At 40.0% G+C, this 22,784-nt stretch overlaps 1 protein-coding gene across 1 annotated transcript in view; it reads right to left on the reverse strand.

Annotated features, from left to right (window-relative positions):
• The window catches only part of LOC111569408 (disintegrin and metalloproteinase domain-containing protein 12-like), an 87,435-nt gene that overhangs the window by 45,753 nt on the left and 18,898 nt on the right, over positions 1–22,784 (reverse strand). The window lies entirely within an intron of this gene.

Raw genomic sequence — 22,784 nt, forward strand, 5'->3', positions numbered from 1 at the left:
TAATGCCAAAAGAAGGTTAAAGAGAGCAGCAGCGAACAGGACAGCCCTCCAGAAGATCATCAACACCACCCAGAAGATCATCAAAGATCAGTGAAAAGCAACATTTCACAGTGCAGTAATGTATTTGTGACAAATAAAGGCAAATTATATTATATTATTATCGACTGCACAGCACCTTCTTTAGAGGACTTATTCAGCTCTCCCTGCCTCACTAGAGCAGCAAACATTCCCGAAGACCAATTCCATACTAGACACCATCTGTTTCAATCAGTAAACTCAGGTAGACACTTCAGGTGCATCAAACGGACTGTAAAACAGCTTATACCCCAGAGCCATAAAATAAGTGAACTGAACCAAACATTCTACTATCTATGCACTTTATTTGTTATGCACTAAGAGAATCATACAAAAAGAAATTGTATTCCATTCAGAAAATATTATTCGATGAACAAAATATTTGATCAGTACCTGACAACTAATCGCTAAATTGGACAAGCCATGCAGCTCTTTTCAAAGACAGAGTCATATGCCAATCAGGAATCAACAGGAACACTGTTTCCAAACTTGTGCTAGGAACAATAAACCCTACGTGACTCCAATTTGGTCTGAGATTTGTTACAGTCAAACCACAAAAAGTCAGTGAGTTTGTCATCAACAACTGACATGCTAAAATGATTACACTGGTGTTGGAATAAAAAATCACTGGTCAGCAGGAGGAATATAAAGTATACACGATGCATATGAAGGACAAACAGAAAAAGGGGAAATTCCATCTAAAAAGGCTAGAAGATATCAATTTAATTGGTCTAACTGCCAAAGTGATATTTTTTGTCCCTTTAAAAGTACAAGGAAGAGGTTTTTAATGGCCAGGAATAACAGCATGAATAATTACAGCGAGCAAAACCTCTCTAAGCATGTGAATGTTGTTATAGAACAGACTTGAAAATCTGTTCTAATGGACAAGAACATAATACAATACCAAGAAAACAAAAGGACCATCAATGCCATTTGCAACAGTGAGCCATCAAAGTGCAGAAACACACATAAGAAAACCTTTCAACTGCATGTCGCCCAGCTGACAACACTTATTCAATGTATATTTAAATGCAGAAACACACCGAGGTATGCAGGCCTCATTTACAGTTGTGGGTGCTTGTTATCCACACCAAGCACCGATCCACCAGCCAACTACATCATGTGTCTAATTCCGCGAAGCCACTCGACCCACATGTCTGTGGCAGCTCAATGTTTATCAATCAGTGGGGAGTTAATGAGGCGTGGGCAAAAGGGAGGGGACGGAGGGTCGCGCCCCCTCCATTTAAAATGCATTACCCACAGGACGGGCCTCCTGTAGGACTCCGTTTGACTGACACCGAGTCGCAATGGAGGCAAAGGCACTGCGAGTCAACAAGAATCCACACACCGGCTATTAATGCCAAAAGTGGAGGGAGCCTGACACCGAAACAACCACAGCAACTGCAAATATGACACAACAGGAGGTAAATCCGGCTGAGTTTGTGCTGGTGCCGCATGTTTTTGTTTGTTTGTTAACCTCTCTTCATCGGTTAGACAGGTACAAATAATTACAGTTGTCATGTTCACACCTTGTCACGCTGTCTACGAATAATTTTTTGAAAGAAAATACATTTGACAAGGGAAGAGTTGGATTTGCCTGTCAGTAGATTTGACAGAAAGGCAACGAAGTCACCTCAAGCTAATCCTGAATTCCAGCAACTGCATGTCACTGCTGTATTCCCTGCATTAAATAATCTTTTTTCTCTCTCTCTGGTATCTCTCCTCAACATTGTCAGCCTCTTGTGTCTGTCTTTGTATGGGAAAACACCAGGGTTTGCACAAAGTCTTATCTAAATGGAATATATTCACACACAAAATCAATCACTCATTCAAACACACTCCCTGTTGTGAATGTTCTAATTGAGAAAACACGACTGCTCACCCCGATCAATCAATCTTGTTCGTGATTTATCAACAAATTCAATCTTTTTCTTACATGTGGTCTTCATTGTTAGTGTTTGCTCTGCTTGTATGTGAGGATTGTAAATGGAGAGGTGGGTGTGAGACGTATTAATTGAAACAGGCTTGATGAATTGGAGTTAGAACGTAATCAATCAGCAGCAAAAGGGAGAAGATGGATGCTGCATATGACCTCAAAAGAAATAGTCCTGAATATCAAACATTCCACCTGGCAATCATGCTGGAGAAACTATTTTTGAGCATTTATATGCTAATAAAACATCACTTTTCTGTTGATAATGACACTACTGTACATGCAGTCAACTTGTAATGTGACTATGGCAATAACCAATATTACAAGAGCTGAGCTCAAGTCATGCACAGGCCGTAAAAATATATTCTCAGCGGCGGAGAGGAGATTTGAAACTGCTTGGGACATTTTTGATCAAATCTTGGAGGAACAACAAACAGTGAATTGATTATGATAGTACAGGCCAAGAGTAGAAAGACAAACTTTATTGTGAGAAAGAACGGTTTCTCAGCAAAACTGTTATCAGGTGGTGTAAAGACAGATTTAGGAGTATGGGGAAAATTACTCAACGGTATGTCAAAGCTTATCCACGCTGTGTGCATCATAGAACTGGTGCCTGTTCCATGAGGCAACTTCAACAAACCCAGAAAAACTTTTCGTTATCTGGCTTCACTAAACCTAAAGAGTGCAGTTACATGAAGCTCATGTAACAACAAGTTAAGTCAAATCAGGTTTTCTTAATGTAGCTTTGAGCGTGTTCACGTAGAAGTTGCGGTGTTAGCACCAATTGCAAATATGGATACATCTAGAGCTGCATGTTTCTCACAAGAAGAACAAACTATAGTTAATAAGCATATTCAAATCATTACCCCATCATGAAGGTACAAGTAGATCCAACTATAATTAATAATGTGTATTCAGTTGAATGCTTTGACGTAGGTTTCATTTAGTATGTAAGACAATTTCAGCTTTATTACTCTGCCAAGGAATGCGGCAGAGTCATGTGATGATTGGCGTACGTAAATCCTTCCTTCTGTTTGCAACAAAAACAGACTGACGGATTTGGATGAAATTTGCAGGGAAGGTCAGAAATGACACAAGGACCACCTCATTAGATTCTGGCAGTGATGCAGCTTATAGTCTGGATCCATGGATTGGCTAAGGATTTCCCATTGCGAGATAGCAGCCGGCACAGTGTCACTGTAACTATGACAACAAGTGAATGCTCCGACTGCTGCTGCTGACGATCACATGATTGCGATCCTACTACAAATCCACTGGGACTTATCTGTCGGAAATCATACAAGGAACAATTGATTAAAACGTGTATTTTCTACATGCATGTCTGAGCATGTAGTGCACATTAGCTGTTGTACCTGGTTGTACCACCAGATGGAGCCTCTTACTGTTTAATACTGTTGCATTCCTTGGATTATGGGTCCAACAAATGTGAGCACTGTGGGAGTTTAGCTAGCAATGGGCACCATGACAAAGACTTTTGTTACACTTAATGGTCTCCGGGCAGAGCTGACGTGTGCTCTAATGCATCCCAGTGCAACTTATGTTCTCCCACTCTGACATGTGTGTCGCAACCAATGTAAAATAACTGGGTTTAAAAACGAGTCAGTATCATTCTGTTAAAATACATCCCAGTCTGTCCCCAATCAACCCTGGTCTCAATCCCCAATCAGCTTGAGACATCCATAGAATTTATATCTGTAATATCTGTGTCCATTATGGAACAGAACATGATTTACACTAGACTATGATTCTTGCCCTCAGAAGAGGCTGTCTCACTTTCTGTGCATGGACCTCCAGGATTCATGGGAAGAGAATTGACTGGTCAGTGGGTGCTGTTCCTCCAGAGAACATTAGGTGTGCAGCACAAGTTACTATGGCAATGTATCCTGGTGTAAAGTGAACCAACATCAGAAACTCAGGGTTAAACCTCAAGTTACCTCGCTAAAGTCAAATAATGCGTCATACTACAGGTCTTTGGTCTACTTGGCGGAACATAGAACAGACTATTTTTCACTCAACGATCACAAATGGGCTTTCAAATTCCAGCTCTGTGGGACTCTCCTTGTTCTATTCATAAGGCTGACAGTAACCAAGCTGTAAGTATAACTGAACTAAAGGAAGGTTAAAACCTCTTTGGCAATAATGGAAGTACTTAAAAAGTACTGTGGCTTCCCTTTGTTTTGTATATAAATTGAATATGCTTAATTGACCTGCTAAGATGGTTGCACTGACACTACAGCCTTCATTACCATTGTTGGAATTCAAGTTGGATCAATGTACAGTGATTTCCCCGTCAGAGTCTCCGATATGTCTCATTAAACTCAGACAACCTAATAAGGGACTTCTGGACAAATCCTGGCATTAACTATGATAAATGAGAGGCTAGGCATTAGGCCCCCAAAGAGCAAATAGCTCTCTAGCCATATTCTGTAACGGAAAGTTATTTAGAGCAGATGTAAAGATAAACATTTAGAGCAGATGAAATCATCATCAAAGAATTATGTTTCTTAAAACTTAATCTAGGAACCCCAATTAGTACATTACATTTCAACTGAAAGACTTGTGAGGCAATGTGGTAGTAATAATGTCCCTCTGCTTTTATGTGGCAAGTGGCAAGAACCCAGCTTCACTTGGAAAAAGTAGGGGGGGAATGTGGGACTGTGTGCATGAAAATCTACAGTAGTGCAAACCTCCCAAGCCAAAAAAACGTTGTTAGAAACTTTTTTTTTTCCAGGACCGAGGGAAGAGGGCCAGTCTTTCTGGCTGTGATCTGTCTGACGTCAGGCAGTGTTGCAGGCCAGTGCCAAGTAGAGCAGAGAGGCAGAATTCCCCCTGCTTACCCTGAGCTCAATGCAACTCCCAATCTTCATGAAGCATGTCATGAACACAATCACCAGAGCATGCCAGCCAACCATTCTTGAAAAAAAAGAAGGGGTGCAAAAAGAAATCAAGGCAAATAGTTTTGATTTTATTTATATAAGCTGCCATGTTCAGTAGCAACAGCTCAGTGGTGACCCTGGCTTCAATACCAACATTCCAGCAGCAAAAGCGACAAGGCTTGTGTCAAGAAGACCAATTTCCCTTAGAGTACAAAAACGTCTCATATTTATTTTACTCAGAGCAGGTCTGTCTGGTCGTTATCCTAGTTTCAACTCACCATAACTGCCTCATTAGGATTCTTAACACCTGCGTGGCATCCCGGGGTGGTTAATTGGTCAGCAAGATGGTCAAACAGAATAGCCATTAGCAGCAGTGGCACGCAATTATTGCAGTGACTGTCACCTAGAGATTGATGTGGTTAAGCCCAGGCATGCCCCGTGAAATCAATAAAGTGTCATCTCTGAGCAATGTCTGCGTGATGGATTACTCCACAGCATCCCAATTACAGAGACGGGATGATGAATACCACCCCAACAATGGATAATTGAAATTAGAACAGAAATGCAACACTAATCTTTGATAAAGTGTAGAAATAATGATGCAGACAGACTGAGATACACAAGGGCTTTGGTTACAATAACAAATTATTATATTCTTTTTTTAATGTTTGAGTTTCACTGTAATGTATAGCACTACTATCTTGTAGGAAACCAGTCATCCTCACATTTGGATCATGTTTACATATATGTAGCTAAATGGACCACACCAAATGAGACAAGGTGATCACTGGACCAAGAAATAGAGAAAGTCCCAAGAGGAAATTGATGTGTTGTTAGCAACTAGGGGTGCAACGGATCACAAACGCACAGTTTAGTTTGGATTTCATCAACAAAAAAAAAAGACGAAGGGACATACTGCTATGACTGTCACTGTCAACTGTTTTAACATGCAAACACACTTGTACATCAGCTTGTATTTTGTGATTCCAACTCAACATTGAGATTTAAGGAATTATTTCTCATTGACACAGAGGTATGTTTTCAATGGCGTTTGCTTTTCTGAAAGCACAATTAACACAAAAATACCATTCCGGATTTCATGAAACTTTGCGTTGAGATGGAGCACTGTCAAAGGAGTAACTTATTCAATCTCGTTTTAGGTCACTTTCTTTCAAATTGCAATACAAGGCATTGCATACGGTGTAGATGGCTCTCTGAGTGGTAATGAAAAACTGCTGTAACTGTTAAACTTAAAAAACACACAAAAAACACATTGCTGTGCCATTGGTAAATCCAGTGTTATACCAATGAGGAGAATAAAATAGTTAGTGTAGATTTTCAAAGTAGAAGTACAAATGTACAAGCTTTTATAGTGAACACAATACTCAGGAATTCCTTTTCATTGCACAGTATAGAGAGTTTTGTAAGTCTGACCCCATGATCAGTTTTCCATACCATATGAGAAAAGCTGAGTCCAACTTTCCAAAGACAAAAAGCCAACTAGAGATAAAATGCAAATCCTTAGGTGGTCCTCAAGCCCTTTCCGTAACCGTAAAATAGTTAACCTAGAAATAAAAATTAACCTGAGAGCTTACAATTAATTTTGTTTTCACAGAGTCCCATTTTGGTCCCTTCAGTGGTTAAACTTTGCAAGTTTTACATGACTGCCAAAACATGAGTGGAGACATTGTTTTACAAAAGGAGGTTAACGTGTTGCAAAAGCTTTGAGGCAGCAGGTCAGAGCGGATGGTGGATGGTAACCATGTCCATGAACTTGACCAGGCAGTTTCAGTTTTGCTGTAACTTAGTGAGACTTCCTCCGTAGTGGAAGGCAGACCTGGAAACACTGGTGACCTGTTTTTGGAATGAATCATTTTTGGAAGGCTAAACTTAGTCATGAGGGCTTCTTTTCTTCCATTTGCACTTCAGCACGGTTGGATCCTGTTGTCCCCCTGGTGTCATCTTGAGGGTTTTTCTAGTATCAACCTGTATTTTTGTGGGTTCTGCAGGTGGCTGCTCGGTGTGATCAGGAACACCTGTGGAACCCAGTGTGTTTCCAGGTTACTTAAGTGCTAGCTGTGGTATAATCACACTCTTGGCTTCTCTCTGCGGGGAAATCACAACCTGGTCTGGTCATGTTGCCTAAGTTATCGCTATGCTTTGGTTTGCACTCCACTGACTTCCACAACTGAAGAGTATGCTTATTTAATTTGGTTTGATATGGCTGAATAAATAGATGCTTTAACCGTTATTACTTGTGGTGTTTTCCTTTAGTTGTGGCCACTTGAGCCACATCATTACTAATGGGAGATATTATGGGAACACTTTGTCTCGTACTAAGCCACAGTTGAGTTTAAAATGACATAAAAATCATTCCAGTCTGATGACACAAAGAAAAGTTTGTTTAACTTCTTATAGGTTGCTCAGTTGTGGTTTTATCGCCACATACAGGCGTGTTTGCAAGAGTCACAAAGCCACAACTACAAACAGTCTAAAGCAGCGTAACTACAAGAAAGGTTGAACTTTGACTCAGATATAGTCTGTTTTTACACATAGGTGCATGTTCCCTCTTTTCTTCTTTGTCTTCGTCTGTTGTCACTTGTTGACATGTAACATCAACTCACATCTGACTCGCATTTGTTTCACGTTCACCACCGTGTCTGTCACCCAAAGGTATGCAAGCGCACGCCAAATGGGACAAACGGTATCTATGGCAACAGTTGACGTGAATATTGCAATAATCCGCTCAGTCATGAGTTACAACAAGGCAAGCCCCTCTTATTTCTTCTGCAAAGACATAAATAGTCATTTTTTATTGCTCATGATATCACTGATCCCCAAAGACCGGGGGAAAGTAATGACATATGGCTAATTAAAGGCAGGTGATCAGCACAGCGTGAACTTTAAATCCTGCAGTTCAGGTCAAATGGAATATGAATTTCTGTTCCTTATGATTGCAATTAAACAATTGATAGCAATCAAACCTAAATTGCAGGAAAACAAACAAAAATAGAAAAGGCTTTATCCCAGGTGGGTGTTTTTTTTTTTATCTCTTTTTCTCTTTGGCATGGGTCAGTGACGTTGTTATTTGAAATTAATTATGTCAGGTGCCAAAGCAGCAGTCTCTCCAATCGCCTTTGTTGCTGTGGATCACTGGAGGGGAGATCCTTCATCCTGCTTTCTACTCCTATCTGCCCCTGGGGCTTCTGTTCCTCTGTGGCAGAGAGGGGCCTCTGCTCTGCCTCTTCATCTCCCTCAGGACCAGCTCCGGTTGTGTGTCTGTGTGTGGGGGTGTGGGAGTGCTGGAAAAGAGAGTGTGCGTCGCCGGTTGTGTGCAGGACCGACTGCATGTGCTGGTAGCTCGGCATGATTTATGCAGTTCGTCTGTGTGGGAGCTCGTTTGTGTGTGTGTGTGTGTGTGTGTGTGTGTGTGTGTGTGTGTGTGTGTGTGTGTGTGTGTGTGTGTGTGTGTGTGCACTCGAACACATGCAGGCATAGCTACGGATTGTGTTTGTCTTGCACACTGAACAAGCTCATGGCTTATAGATCATGCAACACATTCTTTTCTTTCAGCACTATCAGCAAACCACAACACTCCCTGTCTGATTTCCTAAACTACTTATTCAACCCTCCTGCATTGGAAAACCAGGAAGGAATTATAGAACTTTAATGTTTTCCTTAAGTATTTTGCAAACTCTCTGAGACGAAAATTTAATAGAGCCAGAACACCCAAATTACAGAGAGTCTGTTTCAGTGGAACTACTTTCCACTGTAGGAAAAGTCCCTATAAAATCTTTTCTCACTGAGAGTGACAAAGACATTGTGACTGGAAAAAACAGTTTTATTGTATTTTTCTGTAATATTGTGGACACCACAAACAAAATTTAATTCAGCTCTTTCAGACTGAAGTGGAAATAGAAATCTCAGATGCTCAGAAGCTCAAAAGCTGGGTCAGAATCTCTATCTTTTTCATAATATAGATGAAACAACCCTTTAGACATTTTTTACTATTCATGTCCTGTAGCTTTTTTGCAAAATCAGGAAATATTAAAACCCTCACAGATGGAAATCGACTACATTTAATTCTTATTCTCCTCTGTGGATACAGTCCAAGAGGAAACAAAAAGCTTTACGGGCAGCTACAAAACAATAAATTGCATCACACACGTATCTGTCTGGTCTCTATGTATTTTTTAGATACTTATGTTGGTTAAGGGTGAGCATGAGAGGAGGTTTTGTGGAAGGGTGAATGCAAAGTCATTTTCTGGACGGGTCATGCTAATACAACAGCTCTGAGCACTTCCATTAATTCAAATGCTTTGTAAAGAACAGGCCCAAGGCCCAAAGCTAATACATCTATATTCACCACAGCCTTGTGCTTTAACTAATGAGCGACAAGGGAGCTTCAAACAATCAAGCCTATCATTCTCTTCACAAGGTAAATGCATGTAGAAAAAGGCAGCATTTCAATTAATTAAAGCTGTCAGTACTTGTTCCCCGCATCCTCCTCCTGCCCTTCTCTGCCGCCTTGCATTCCCATAGGGAAATCAAACAATTAAGCACTGAATACAAATTTACTTTCCCTCCCTTCATGTCTTTCACCCTTCTGATTGTGTCAGTGAGGAAGATGTCCGCACTCTTTAAAGAAGAAGTCTTGATTTTGATGTATTATGGTAGGTTTGGTTATGCTCCCTGACCCTGACTTCCTTCAGGAGATGATTGACAGGAGATTAAAGATAGAAGAAAGAGCAAAAACAGCTAAATTATTTGAGAGTAATTGATCTAATGTGTAATGTGCAAGGTCGGAATCTGCATACATGAGTAACAAGTGCAGATTGAAAATAAAGAATTCTCCGTTTTCCAACCATTAAGTGTTCAGAAATCTTTACAAGTTTTCATCAAAACTGATTTCTGTGAATACAGACAAAAGATGCTGTGATGTCACGTTTCTTTTAGTCAACTTTCAATATTCATTCACCCTCTTTCTAGACTTGGTGATTGATTTCCTAATAATGTACTACCAGATCATGGATCATCTACGGTCCATTGATCCCTGGAAGGAGTAAAGCTCCTGTTGTTCCGTTGATGCACCCAGGAAGTGGAACAGTATTGGCTTTCTCTAAGAGACTGTTTGCAAACATCACATCATAGATCAGAGCGTACAGATGGAGCACACAGCTGGAGCTCATTCATTTTTACAGCATCGATGACCCACTGAGCATAAAGAAAAGGTGGGACTAGTTCATTGGCTTGCACATGCTCAACATCCATTTATTACTTTTCATCTGCATTCAGAAGAAAATCAATTGCAAGACCAGGGCCTGTCAGAATTATGAACATTTTTCAGGTCATGAATCAGTGTCAGAACTGAAAAAATAAGAAAAACACAAGGAAGTTTTCCATATTTCATCAGTTCAGTTAAGTATACACCTGTGGTATCAACCTTCTCATCTAACTTTTGTCAAGAAAGGAAGTATCATATTCCTCAAAACATGGAGCTATTGTTCTAATTCCTTCCTTGTTGCTAAAATCCACAAAATTGCATAAAAAAAACACAGAGGACGTTCCATCAATGTCCTCGGTTGTAGTTACGTTCCTGCATCCGTCACCAAGTGCAGTTTCCTGCTTGACCCTGGTTGAATTTACAACCTGCAAGTGACCCCTTCATTGATGATCTTACGGAAACTCTGTCATGGAGTCGGGCTTTGATTCCGTTGGGTCCCTGCACCCCAAAGCAGTCCACAGCCTCTTTATCAAACCCTGGCAGCTCCTGTTGTTGTTGGCAGCCCACTCCTGTCCCCAGCGCTGGAGGGATTAGGTGAGAGTGAGTGAGGAGGAGTTTGGGGTTCAAGAGGGGAGACCCTATCATGTCACGTAGTCCAACTGGGAGTTTGTAAAAGTTGCTGACAACAAGAAAAAAGTGCAAGGGGGGAGGCTTGTGTACAGAGGAAGGGAGATTGCCTTCACACCCCATCTGACAAAGCAGAAACACCAGAAACCTCCAATCCTGTCACACATCCTCCCCATGTCTCCTTTAACTCCCTGTGTCTCCATCTCAGCAACATGGAGCCTCAGAGTCATAATGACGAGCGAGATGGGAAACCAAAGGCATCTGCTTTTTCTGCATGACACAGGAAGACCCTGCGCTCCAGGTTCCACGACTTTCCCTGCACCATATCCTTTTATCACAAAGCTAAATTTAGGGATGAAAGAGCCCTCTGAACTTTAACTCCTACACAGGTTTGAAGCCTTGTGCAGGTTTGAACTTTTTAAATGAGTCAAAAGACAGAACAGAAGGGAAAAAAGATGAATTCACCACTGGAGCAGTTCATCAGCAGTGATACTACCTTCGAGGGCAAGAAGGGGAAACTGCTGCTGTTTTTTTTTTTCTTTTTTTGCAGTGCTACTCAGCTGGAACGGATGCTGTTTTTTGCTTTTCATTCAGCATTTATCTTTCACAAGGACACTGCCCTGTGTGAGCACGTGCAGGCCAGCAGATCTCCTCGATCAGCCCAAAATCTGACCGTCTGAATGATGACCACGCGTGGCTTCTTCACTCAGTCAGTGACCCCACACACAGGCAGGGCTGGTCAAAGGAAGGTCGCCGGACTGTGAGAACGCACAGAACAGGATGGAGGAGAAGCAGAGCGAGCATTCCCGCCCGGCTGACATTAACTCACACTGTAACACCGGGAAAATGTATTTTTCTGTCTGTCAGAGGGAGGATGGAAGCCAGGACTATGAGCCTAGATAGATTATCCTTATGGTCAGCCGCCACAGAGGTCAAAAACTTTGGCTGCTTTTGTTTATTCCCTTTGGCACTCTCCGAGTCTTGAGAAAATGAGATGTCACTCGAATTTATGGAGAGCGCTTGCTTAAATAGGTGAAAGGGGAAAGAGTGTGAGCCAAAAAAAAAGACAGAAAGACAGATAATTGGAGGGAAACAGCAGGAAAAAAGAAAGACAAAGATAGAGGGCCTTGGCTGACTGAGGCAAAAACTAACTTTTGTGCAAGAAAATCCTCAGGGCCACGTTTGAAGTCATTTTAAATCATGTGTGGCAGTTTATATTCACATTGTTTGGTTGTGTTTTACACTGTTGCTTCTGTTTTAAAGTGCAGAAACACGCACGGCTCCTTATAGCCATACAAATCAAATATCTAAATACAGGCCGTGTGTTTATGCTCTGCTTTCATAGCTGCGTTTCAGCGATACATGAGCCTCTGGAGGTCTTTTCTTTATTTCTTTGTTTATTTCCCTCATGTCTGCGTGCAACAATTGAGGCATTCGAGGAGGCATTTTGGGAAGACATGAGAAGACAACATAGTTCTATATTCCCAGTCTTCAAGTTTGGTTACTGTTGTCGTATATTAACAATAAAAAAAGAATCCACTGCACGCTGAAATTACAGTGTTTTGTTGATTTTTCATTTAATCTGGAACTTAAAAGCTGGCAAACCTGCAGTAAAAATGAGGGAGCACTGGAGAAAAATATTCTGTTTGCTCATTTAGTTTGCAATTTGAAGGTTTTATGATTACACACATTTCTTTTTTAGTGCGCAAGGGAACATGCCGAATTTACAGGTTAATATTCTTGTAACCACCAAATAGATAGTCTTAATTGTAATGCGTTTACCTGTTATAACACACGTGAATACATGAAATTCCTTTAACTTGGTATGTTGTTCAGTAATGTCAGGTGCAGATATTACAGCTGTGGTGGAAAATGGGGTCAAGCAGATATTCAAAGGAAAGTATTTTTCATCACACAATCGCAAGATGGATGAGGCACTGGAAATAAAACAAATAATATGTGCTTCTACGTTATCAGCCTCCTGGAATATGTTGAAAACTACATTATAATGCTCTTAAATGTTATCCAGCCTTTACATAAAGGTCTGTGAGTGAAGTGCATGGCCTACCTTTAAAAATCACCTCCTTTCATAACTTTTAATGCAATCGTACCCAAAAAGACGCATAGGCTCCTGTTTAAGAATGACAGCCTGGCATTTACAGGTAAAATACAAAGGGCTATTGTTCAGACTTTGAATTGTGCTCACCAGGTTTGAGACCAAACAATGGAAGAAAAAGCTCTAAAAAGATGAGTCATACCAAACATGGAAAACAGGGTGAGGGCTGTCTGGCTGCTTCTCCATCTGCTGCCTTGCAGGAGAAAAAAAAAACGCTTGTTTCTAAAATCCTGATCACTAAACCAACACCAGAAGCCCATCGAAGATCTTCACCCCTGCATCCTTTGATTGGCTGACTCCCATCCCTCATCTGCAATCACCACGACGCACGCGAGCGGAACACCAAACTCCCAGCTTCCCAAATCAAAAGCATAATCGGAATGATGTGATTTTGCTAATTTAGGATTGATTTGACGAGTTGCTGATACAGAAAATTCACAAAATGCCTCCTGTTTTCATTTCAAGTGCGTATACATCAGATTAAACCCAACTTCGATGAATACCTTCGTCGCAAAAACGAAGGCATCTTTATTTGCAAGAGCCTCTGTAAGCTCTTGGGGGGGAACAGTGAGTGATGGCTCATCCTCCAGAGAGAAACTGCTGCCTTCGGTAGGTTTCACTTGGCTGTGGATTTTGCGTTGAAGGAAAGGGAGGCTGAAGAATAGATCTAGCAGCTGCAGTCCTGAAACCCTTGTGGTCTGTCTGGAAAAAGGCTCAAACTGGAGAGAAGAGGACCCCTCGCTGCATAAAAAAAAAGTCTGTTTAGCCAAGCCATTGAGCATAATCCTCAATGTTCATTTTCCTCAGTTTTGTATTTAAAGCTCAAGAAATGTGTTCTGTTTTGATTGTGCCACAGCGCTGAATGATGTGAAGAAGGCTGCTTTCACTTTCATCTGCTGAGGGACAGAAGTTCCTCTGTGCTCACCTTAAATCTGACATACATAGGGGATATGAGACATGACAGCTAATTTGGAGGCTGAATCTATATCAAACAGAAATGATTAGTCAAAGCTGAGTACAGTAATGTCTTGAAATATGGCAACTTTACGCAAAAATATTCACTATTGAGGTCAGATTATATCAATAAAGTCATTTTTCACATGATAAAATTGCAATGCATTCATAAGATGCAATTAAAAAATACATTTTAGTACTTATTCCTATGCTATCTAAAGCATAGCCTCAGCGGAAAACCCAAGTAAGGGCACGGAAAAGCTAAAGAGGGAGAAATTCCAGTTGTTGCTGCACTTTTGGCTTTGAAGTGAGCTTAGAGGTTGGGATGGAAGGTTTCTATACCACATGAGCACAAAAACATGGAAAACAGCAAGTGCATCTTACTATTCTGCATCCTGGGAGAAGGGACAAACCATTCTAAGACCTTCCTGGTGTAACCTTCTAATTAATTAGGAAACATGAAGTCCCAACTTATTAATTACAGCTCTAAGCTTAAAAATAATTGGAGCTTCTGAGAAGGTAATTCAAAAGAGGGACGCTCCTTCCAAAAATTCCCTTTTGAAGGAAGCAGTTAAAAGGTGCTGGCTCTGGACTAGATGAGCCCTTTTTCCACGGCTTGTCTTTGAAACTAATGAATCACAGTATATCATGTCCTTGCAGCCGCAAGGGTAACTAGAAAGGTACAAAGACTGGAGTTAAGCTTCAACGCATCCTTTGCTGGGAAATAAGGTTCAGTGGTTCTGAATGAATTTTAGAGCAATGGTATGTGTTTATGTGTTTGAAATTAGCTGATGAAAGAAAGTTCATGTGTATGTTGGTCTCCTAAAGAAGGGACAATAAATGAGCATTTCTATACAGAAAAAACTGTCAAGAAAACAGCAATATTATGGAAGATGAAACACCAGAAAAACATTGTAAAATAACAGAAAATAACCATCATGTAAGACACAGTAAATACAATTTTTACTCTTAATTTTATCAAAGACGGATATGTACCTGTGTAAAAACAAAGACATTATCTATAAGCATAGTCAAATAATGCTACAATGCAAAAAAATCAAGCGTAATACTGCAGAACAGTTCTTTTTAGTTAGCTGGGTTTTGTATAATTGTATTTTAATAATCAAAAAAAAGTGAAAATACTCTTGTAAAACTGGTCATTCAGTTTCAAGAATCCACTGTTGATTTTTAAATCACCACAAATGTAACATTTTTTAACATGCAATTTTACATATAAATCCTGAAGAAGTGACACATCGTGTTCATTAAAATAATATTTCTACCTTTAAAATGATAAGATTTACCCTTCAGAAACTGTCAAACTGTGCATTAGAAACACTTTAAAGACAGATATCTCAGATTTTTCCCATACTTCATTCACCACGTAGCTACAGTAATGCTGTCCAATTATGCAAACTCAATGCCTGTGCACGAAAACCCACCAGAGGTCATTAACCGCTACAAGAGTCTCTGTCATGGTGGCCCTTTGCAAACTAAACCCCCATCATGCTCTTGGCCACATAAACGCCAAAAAAACACACCTTACTCATCCACAACCACCAAAATTCCCAACACAACAGAAATAATAATCACAGAACTAGTAATTTAACGACTCTACTAATGCTTTCCAACGTGGAACTGCTGTGACTGAGCGACAGACTCCTTGAGTCGCTACAGTATCAAACACAGCAACAGAGCTGCAGTCTTCCACACTAACTAACCTTTAGAAGTTTTTAATCTCTTGACGTGGTTTGAAATAAAAATATTCCCCATATCTAATCTGTGTGATGGAGCGACTTGCTCATTGAAGTGAACATTAGTCCAGCTGCTACACTAATAATCGCTGTTTTCAATTTACCAGTGCTTATTGAAATTACACACCCATGAAAAAACATTGCATCAACATTTGAATGTTGAAAACTTGTGTAATTATACAAGATATGTGTCATTTAACAAACAAATCTTAGTAAAATTACAGAACCCTTACTTATTTTCCTTTTAATTGTCGCTAACTGTATCTAATTTTAGTTATGATAAATTTTGCATGTTTATTTTAACAGTCTAATTAAATTTTCATTTAAAACTTGATATTTTATGGCTATTCACAGTTACAGGTATTTGATTTTTTGTTTTACTTTTGCTATGTAAATTCAGTTTATTTTATTAGTGTTACTGATGTTCATGAAGTACTGAAAAAAATCTGTAATTTAAATGTAAAATTTCCATTGAAATACAGTTTTATCCTGTTTTATGTGAGCATCCATGAATGTTAAATGTACATTTCATGTCAGTGGTTAGTGACTGTGATCTCTTCACAATAATGTACAGTACATGCCTACTAATAAATCGTTCTGTCACTACATAACTGTCCACGTGTCTCCATTTCTGTGAGAGTGCTTGGCTAATGGGTCAGACGACGGGCTGATTATACATTGACGGGGAGATACAGATGTTGGATGTGACCAGTTAGCTGTCGACAAGATCATGGAGAGCAGGGCTGTAATTAGATGTCATCTCCACGGGAGCACAGCAGGAAGTACGAGCTTTAATGCCGTAGTGGATGGAGACTTCAAATCGCCAGTTTTAGCTTCATCTCCTCTCCTTCCTTCAAAAACTGAACTTCTTCCTCTCCTCCTTCCTTTCTCATGTTGTGCTCTTTTCTTATTCATGTGTTCGTACGAAAGCTCTAGACGTAGGGTAGTTGGTAACCATGGGAACGCACCATCTAATGGGAATTTGACAGAAGGAAGCTTTCATTTTTATCCATTTAATCAACACTGCTCAAGAAGAATAGCTATTATTGGAGTTCAGCTAGGAGGTGAAATCACATTTACAATTCATAAAAAGTGCCTGTAATGCTTTGTTCTGTGGGCTTGTTTGAAAACTTGAAATTTAGAGTTTATGAACGGGATTCAACATTTTCCACAAAGTTCCTCCAACTTGCACATTTACATGTACATACTGACACTGTTAGCTGAACATATCTAATACCTGACATAAATCTGACAGCGTGAGAGTTTACTATGGTTCTCCAGTCATCTGTCCTGCAGTTTATCTGATTAGCTAACAAATTTTCCCTACAAATTTTTCTAAATATCACCATATAATATAAAAGATCACATGGGAATAGCTGCAGAAAGGAGTATACTGAATATCTAAATGGTGCAATCAATCAGTCTCCTACAAATATTAAAAAGTACACTATAAAAACAAAAACTCCTTTAAAACAGGCAAATCTAGCAGCAAGGGTGCCAAAAAAGACATAAAGAATGGTCGAATACTGTATCATTAATAAACTGTAAGAAATGCTGAAAATAACGAGTAACATTTTTATTTTATTTCTATTCATCTTTTCAAAAACTATATATTTTGTACTTAGATTTATATTGTTTAGCGCTCGTTGTGGTTAACAAAGAAAGAATTTCATAGTACAAGGAAATATGTTTCTTTACTGTGCATGTGTCAGTGAATTTTGAACCTTGAACCAATTATCTATAAAATAATGATTTTTAGCCAATTTAAAGTAATTTTATGGTCACAAATTGTAATCTTTCTTTCTTTCTTTACGGTCAATATGCAAATGAATACTGTTTCTATTTACTAGATATTATCTGTAATTTAACAAAAAGAAAAAAATGGTAAAATAGCATTATTTTTCAATTAGAAATATACATAATTTTTCTTAGAGGTAAAGGCAAAAATCTTTTTTTTTATTTTTTAAATGTATTTTTAATACAGTAAAACTGTAATTTTGTGGTCAAATGTTGCAAAAGAGGATTTACCATTTGTAAAAATACAGATTTGTTATGTAGACGTTATTTAAAGTTTCGACCTCTTGTTTTGCAAATTAACACTTTTTTTCAGTGATTTTACTTGATATCATCTGTAAATGAAATGAAATAAAACAAATTAAAATGCAGTTTTTTTTTTACAGTGTAATGATTACAGACTTTCAAATCTATAATAAAACATTTTCAGCTGTTCAACTCGAGGAAGCAGCGAAGCTCTAATGGGAAAAACGTCCGACTTAATGACTCGGGGAAGGATTTAATACAGTCTGTGTCCCACTCTTAGTTTAATGACAAGACAAAGGATGGGTGTCTTTGAGTTCCTTAAACAGTATGTGTGTGGCGCAGCAGCCGAGAACAATAACTCTGAAAAGGAGGTCGCTGAGATGTACTTTTTTCCAATAAGAGTTGCTTATTTGTGTAGTGTCGTTAACCCGTCTGTTTGTTCAGTTCCCCAGGAGAGGCTGCTTCCTGTGCATGTTTTCACTGAGCCATGAGGACATCTTCATTGAGAAAAGCAACAGGTCACAGACCACAGGAGTCCAGTCTGAGATACAGAGTCCAGTAACATCCAATTGTGTCTGGACTGCATCCAGGCTGCATTGTATTGTTCTTCCAAACACCAGAGAGATAGAAAAAGTCAGGCCTTTCTCTCAGGAAACATTTCCTCTGCCTGCCCTCTGTCCAGGGAAGATGCCAGACAAAAAGTTTCAGCATCTCCTATGTGTCTGTTCGTTTCAAATCACAAAAGACTCCACAAGATGCATAGCAGCCCTTCCAAGCGCCTTAATCCTAAACATCATGATGAGCATGGAGAAACCAAAAACATCCGCCACCCAGCTGACGAGCTCCAGGCCTCCTCTCAGTGATCCTACAGTCCATTAGAAAGGGGAATATGGATGGAGAGCACGCTGCCTGCTAAGCTAAGCCTAAAGGCTTCACATTCAAAGCCACAAAGCATCAAGAGCTGCTGCAACAGCTTGGCCAGAAGTGCTTCCATACCCTGTGGTCAAAGCTCAGTAACTGTCCCTACTCTGGTTGTGCACAAGCTTAAAGGTTTTTCTTCCCTGCAGCAGAGGCAAGAAACAGAATAAATGAATGCATCCACTAGCGCTAAAGGAAATGAACAGGCTTACTGTATGTGAAATGGTAAATGGATATATATTTATATACTCTAATCCACCTGAGCAGAACAAAGTGCTTTCCAAAGCATCTCATTCACCCATGCACACACACTCACACACCCACGCCGGCCTGCTTATTGGAAGCAAATGGGTTTTGCCTCAACCTTGAAGTACTAAAAAGCATAGGTGCCATTTCACAAAGCGGAGAGATTCTATTTTGACTTTCATCCACTAACTAAATTGTTCCAGGAAGATGAGATACCACCAGGAATCCCAGACTCGGTGCAGGAGATGACAATGATCGGGTTTACCATAATGCACATTCTCTTTGTGATAAATGCAATATGTTGCTGCCTTCGAAAGACAACTTGAGCTTTTACAGGAAGAACACGTTAAATGGTGTGCATCTGAGAAAGCATTAGCAAACACTGGGATGACAGAGGCTTGGGGATGTGTGTTTTACATAAAACAACCAAAATGTGTGATAGTTTTTCCCCTGAAAACTCATTTCTGTGTATTAGAGTTCCATATTTTGAAGGTTTTTTTTGCATGAAAACAAACCATGTCCTGCCTTAAAATGGCTTAGATGTAATTCTGCAGTTTCGTCCTCCAGAATGCACAAACGTACGTAACTGTTGTATCTCTCGCTACTCATGACTCTGCTCAGATATTGTCAAACAAGTGACAATATTGGATTAATTCAGCCCCATACTCAAGCCACAAACTGAATCTGAGGAATAATGGAGAATGCTCCAGCCTGCAAGTTGACAGGAATCCTTGGAAATCCAAACCCGTCTTCTGGAGACTGTCACTGGAATGTTGCATTTTCAGGGTGTAAATGCTCAGTTGTGGTGTCGACTGTTTATTTTGCTCATGATATGCCTTTTATCCATCCATTTTCTTCCATTTATCCGAGGTTAGGTCGCAGTACAAGCAAGTTAAGCAGGTTATTCCAGTATGTACCTCTCCCCAGCAACATTTTCCAGCTCCTCCTAGGGGATCTGGAGGTCAGATGAGATATGTAATCCCTCCAGCGAGTTCTGGGTTTAACCTGAGGTCTCCTCCCAGTAGCCTGAAAAACCCCAAAGGAACTCGCCTAAGAGGCATCCTAATATGTCTTCTAGCATATAAAAACCCCTGTAAGGACGTGTTAACAAAGTAAAATAGGTGATTTGCTATTGGAGCAGGATTTCATTTTAAGTCTATTTCTTGCGAGTGGGACTTTGCATCCAAGTCAATAGCATCTATTTAACATCAGTACTGTATGGAGTGTGATTTGGGCTCGGCGGGGGATGTTCAGCACTTCTAACCTCTGCTAAATCAATTCTCTGAGTGAGAGAACTTACAACATCCAGAGGATATTTTCACCTAAGCGGCCGATAGACTCGATTTGACTCGACACATATTCACATTGATTTGATGTTGATACTCTGGATGACACTGCAGAACTGTGCCGTGTTTCTGTTGCAGTGTTTTAAAATCTGAAAATCTTCCAGGCAGCCATTTTTTTGACCTACAGTTAGAAGTGCCAGTTCACACATTGACACGCGTTGACATTTCGCTGCAGGCAGCATGCGCCCTTTCCATCCCGACAACAGGCTGCTTTGTAAGTGTGCGTGTTCAGAGCCGTTGTAGGAAATATCTGAGGGAGCCTGTGTCTCCGGCTTCCACAGCCCTTAATGCCAAGAAGCAGACGCGCCGAAGAATGCTTTAGATTGGCTCACACAACATGTTTCAAGAATCAGGAACAGTTTTCATCATATTGCAGGCTTTCCAAATGCCATCCACACCACTGACACAACACAGCTCACTTTCACTGAGGGCAACTGTGACTTCTTTCTAGTACACAATGGAAATAGCACAAATCGTCTCAGATACTGATTGAAAATGCTATGGGAACACAAAAAGACAAAGTGCCTGTTACAATATTTCTGTGTTTTTAGAAATGAACATTGTCATGTGGAGAATATTTACCCACTGACACATATATATACCTTTATTTCTGCTCCAGTTGTGTCTTCTAGCATATAAAAAAAACACCACATGGATTCACTGCCAGCATAAAAATGTAATTTTCACCACAAAGGCTCTTTAAGTTTAAACACAAGTCCAATAAATGTCAAGTTGGAACTTACAAAATAGGTCAGTCACAGCCAAAATGTCCCGGATTTTTAGTCATGTGAGTGTTTGTCACAGCTGAGTCATTAATGGATTAATGTTTGAACAGAGACATTTAGAATTTTCTTTTTTTTTTAACAGAATCTGTTTACTGAAAATGGTTTCATTTTGGCAAATTTTTGATTAAAACTTGTAAACTTAAGTGATTTTGATGAAATATGATTTTAAGCTTAGATTTGGTCTCAAATGAGTAGTTAAATTAACATCAGGGAGTGGAAAATTTGGCATTTCTTTCTGTTTTTATGGTTTCTGGCTGTGATAAGTTGTGTAATTTTGGTGAATTTTTTTTAAGGGTAACATGCCTTTCAAGCCCACTAGTTGACTTTTGGGGTTCAAAAATGACAATTTTAAACCATTGATTCAACAGATATGCTTTGAATGTTTCTATTATTTTTGGGCTTCAGTTCAAGCATTTAATACACTGAGTTCAACAAGTGTGACTTAAGTTTTGTATAGGCAACTGTCACCTCTGGAAAACAGAAGCAAAAAATATAATAATTTCATGCAGGTGGAAATTCTCCTGCCAGCATCTACTATTCCCTGTGACACTGATGTGAACATGTTCACCGCTCAGTACAGCTGAAACGACCATGTTCAGCAGTGCAGCACATCTCCCTGACATTACCATTGCCAGCGATGTTTATTAAAGGAGACCTGAGAAAACAAGAATAAATTCGGGTGTTTAATTCAAATCATTTCACTCTGGACCACATCGTTTTCTTCTCCTCCTCTACAGATGCCTGCTGTGTTTGAACAACTGGATTTCATCAGCGGCACGCAGCCAGTCTGCCAGCAACCTCAGACGAGAACCTTCGCTAAATGTCAGCACAGCAGGTTCAGTTCTGGCTGCGGTGCGCCGGCCACAGCCAGCACACTCATCAACACACATCCTCTTCCAAACCATGTCCTTTATGTGTTTTGTCTTGTCAAACATTCGAAGCACAAAGCAGCTTCCATTTCTAGTTTTGTGAAGAATTATTTTGACTTATTACCGAGCAGTCTTTGCCAGTAATTAAGCCTTGTTCTCCAGACTTGCTGCGAGTGTTGACGGCACATTCTGACAGATTGGTATTTGGAATGCACGAAGGTTTGTTTGTGTAAAGTCTTTCCATCAAGCTCAAGCTCATTAGAAAGATATAGATTGCACCTCTCCATCATCTGGCGGTTGTTCCTCTTGGATTCAGGTTTGAGCTCTTCACATTTAATACTTTGGGACAATGTGCTCTGCTGTGCTCTGCTGGATGATACAGGGGAATGGAAGGTGTTTTGTAGTGCAGGTGATTACTAGAAGAAAAGTTTAGTTCCCACTTTGAAATGGCATAGTTGTAGCTATAAAAATGTAATTTCCGGCTGGTGAAATTTTGACAGTCGGCAAGTCAGCTTTGCGAAATCCCCCACCTGTGCAAAGCCGGGATATTCAACAGAAAGAATGAGCGTGATTTCCTATAAAAATATTTTCAGAGCAGGTAAGCCATAAAATTTCCCTTCCTAGTGTTGAAAGCTTTGTCCCACAGTTTGCAGGTGGAATTTACATACATTAAGTCTGGAAAACAAGTGAGATTCATGGCTGACAGTGGCATAAAAACCCATTCGCTCCCTCTCTTAGCTTCCCTCTCCCCCCTTTTTCTCTCTATCACACAGACAGCTTTGCTTGTTCCTGGTTGCTCATGTGTGGCAGCCGAGCTGGATGGAAAACATATTGCTCCATCAATCACGTCCCATTCTTCTCAGCAGCACGCTCAACTCTGAGACCGTCTGCGACTGAGGCCACACTGAATCAGTCTTTGTGTAAAAAAAAGAAAAAAATGCAAAAGATGACAAATACTCCTCCAAACACATCCGGAGCTACATCTTTGTCAAACTGTACC

The sequence above is a fragment of the Amphiprion ocellaris genome, chromosome 18 (assembly GCF_022539595.1).
Source record: "Amphiprion ocellaris isolate individual 3 ecotype Okinawa chromosome 18, ASM2253959v1, whole genome shotgun sequence".
NCBI classification, from domain to species: domain Eukaryota; kingdom Metazoa; phylum Chordata; class Actinopteri; family Pomacentridae; genus Amphiprion; species Amphiprion ocellaris.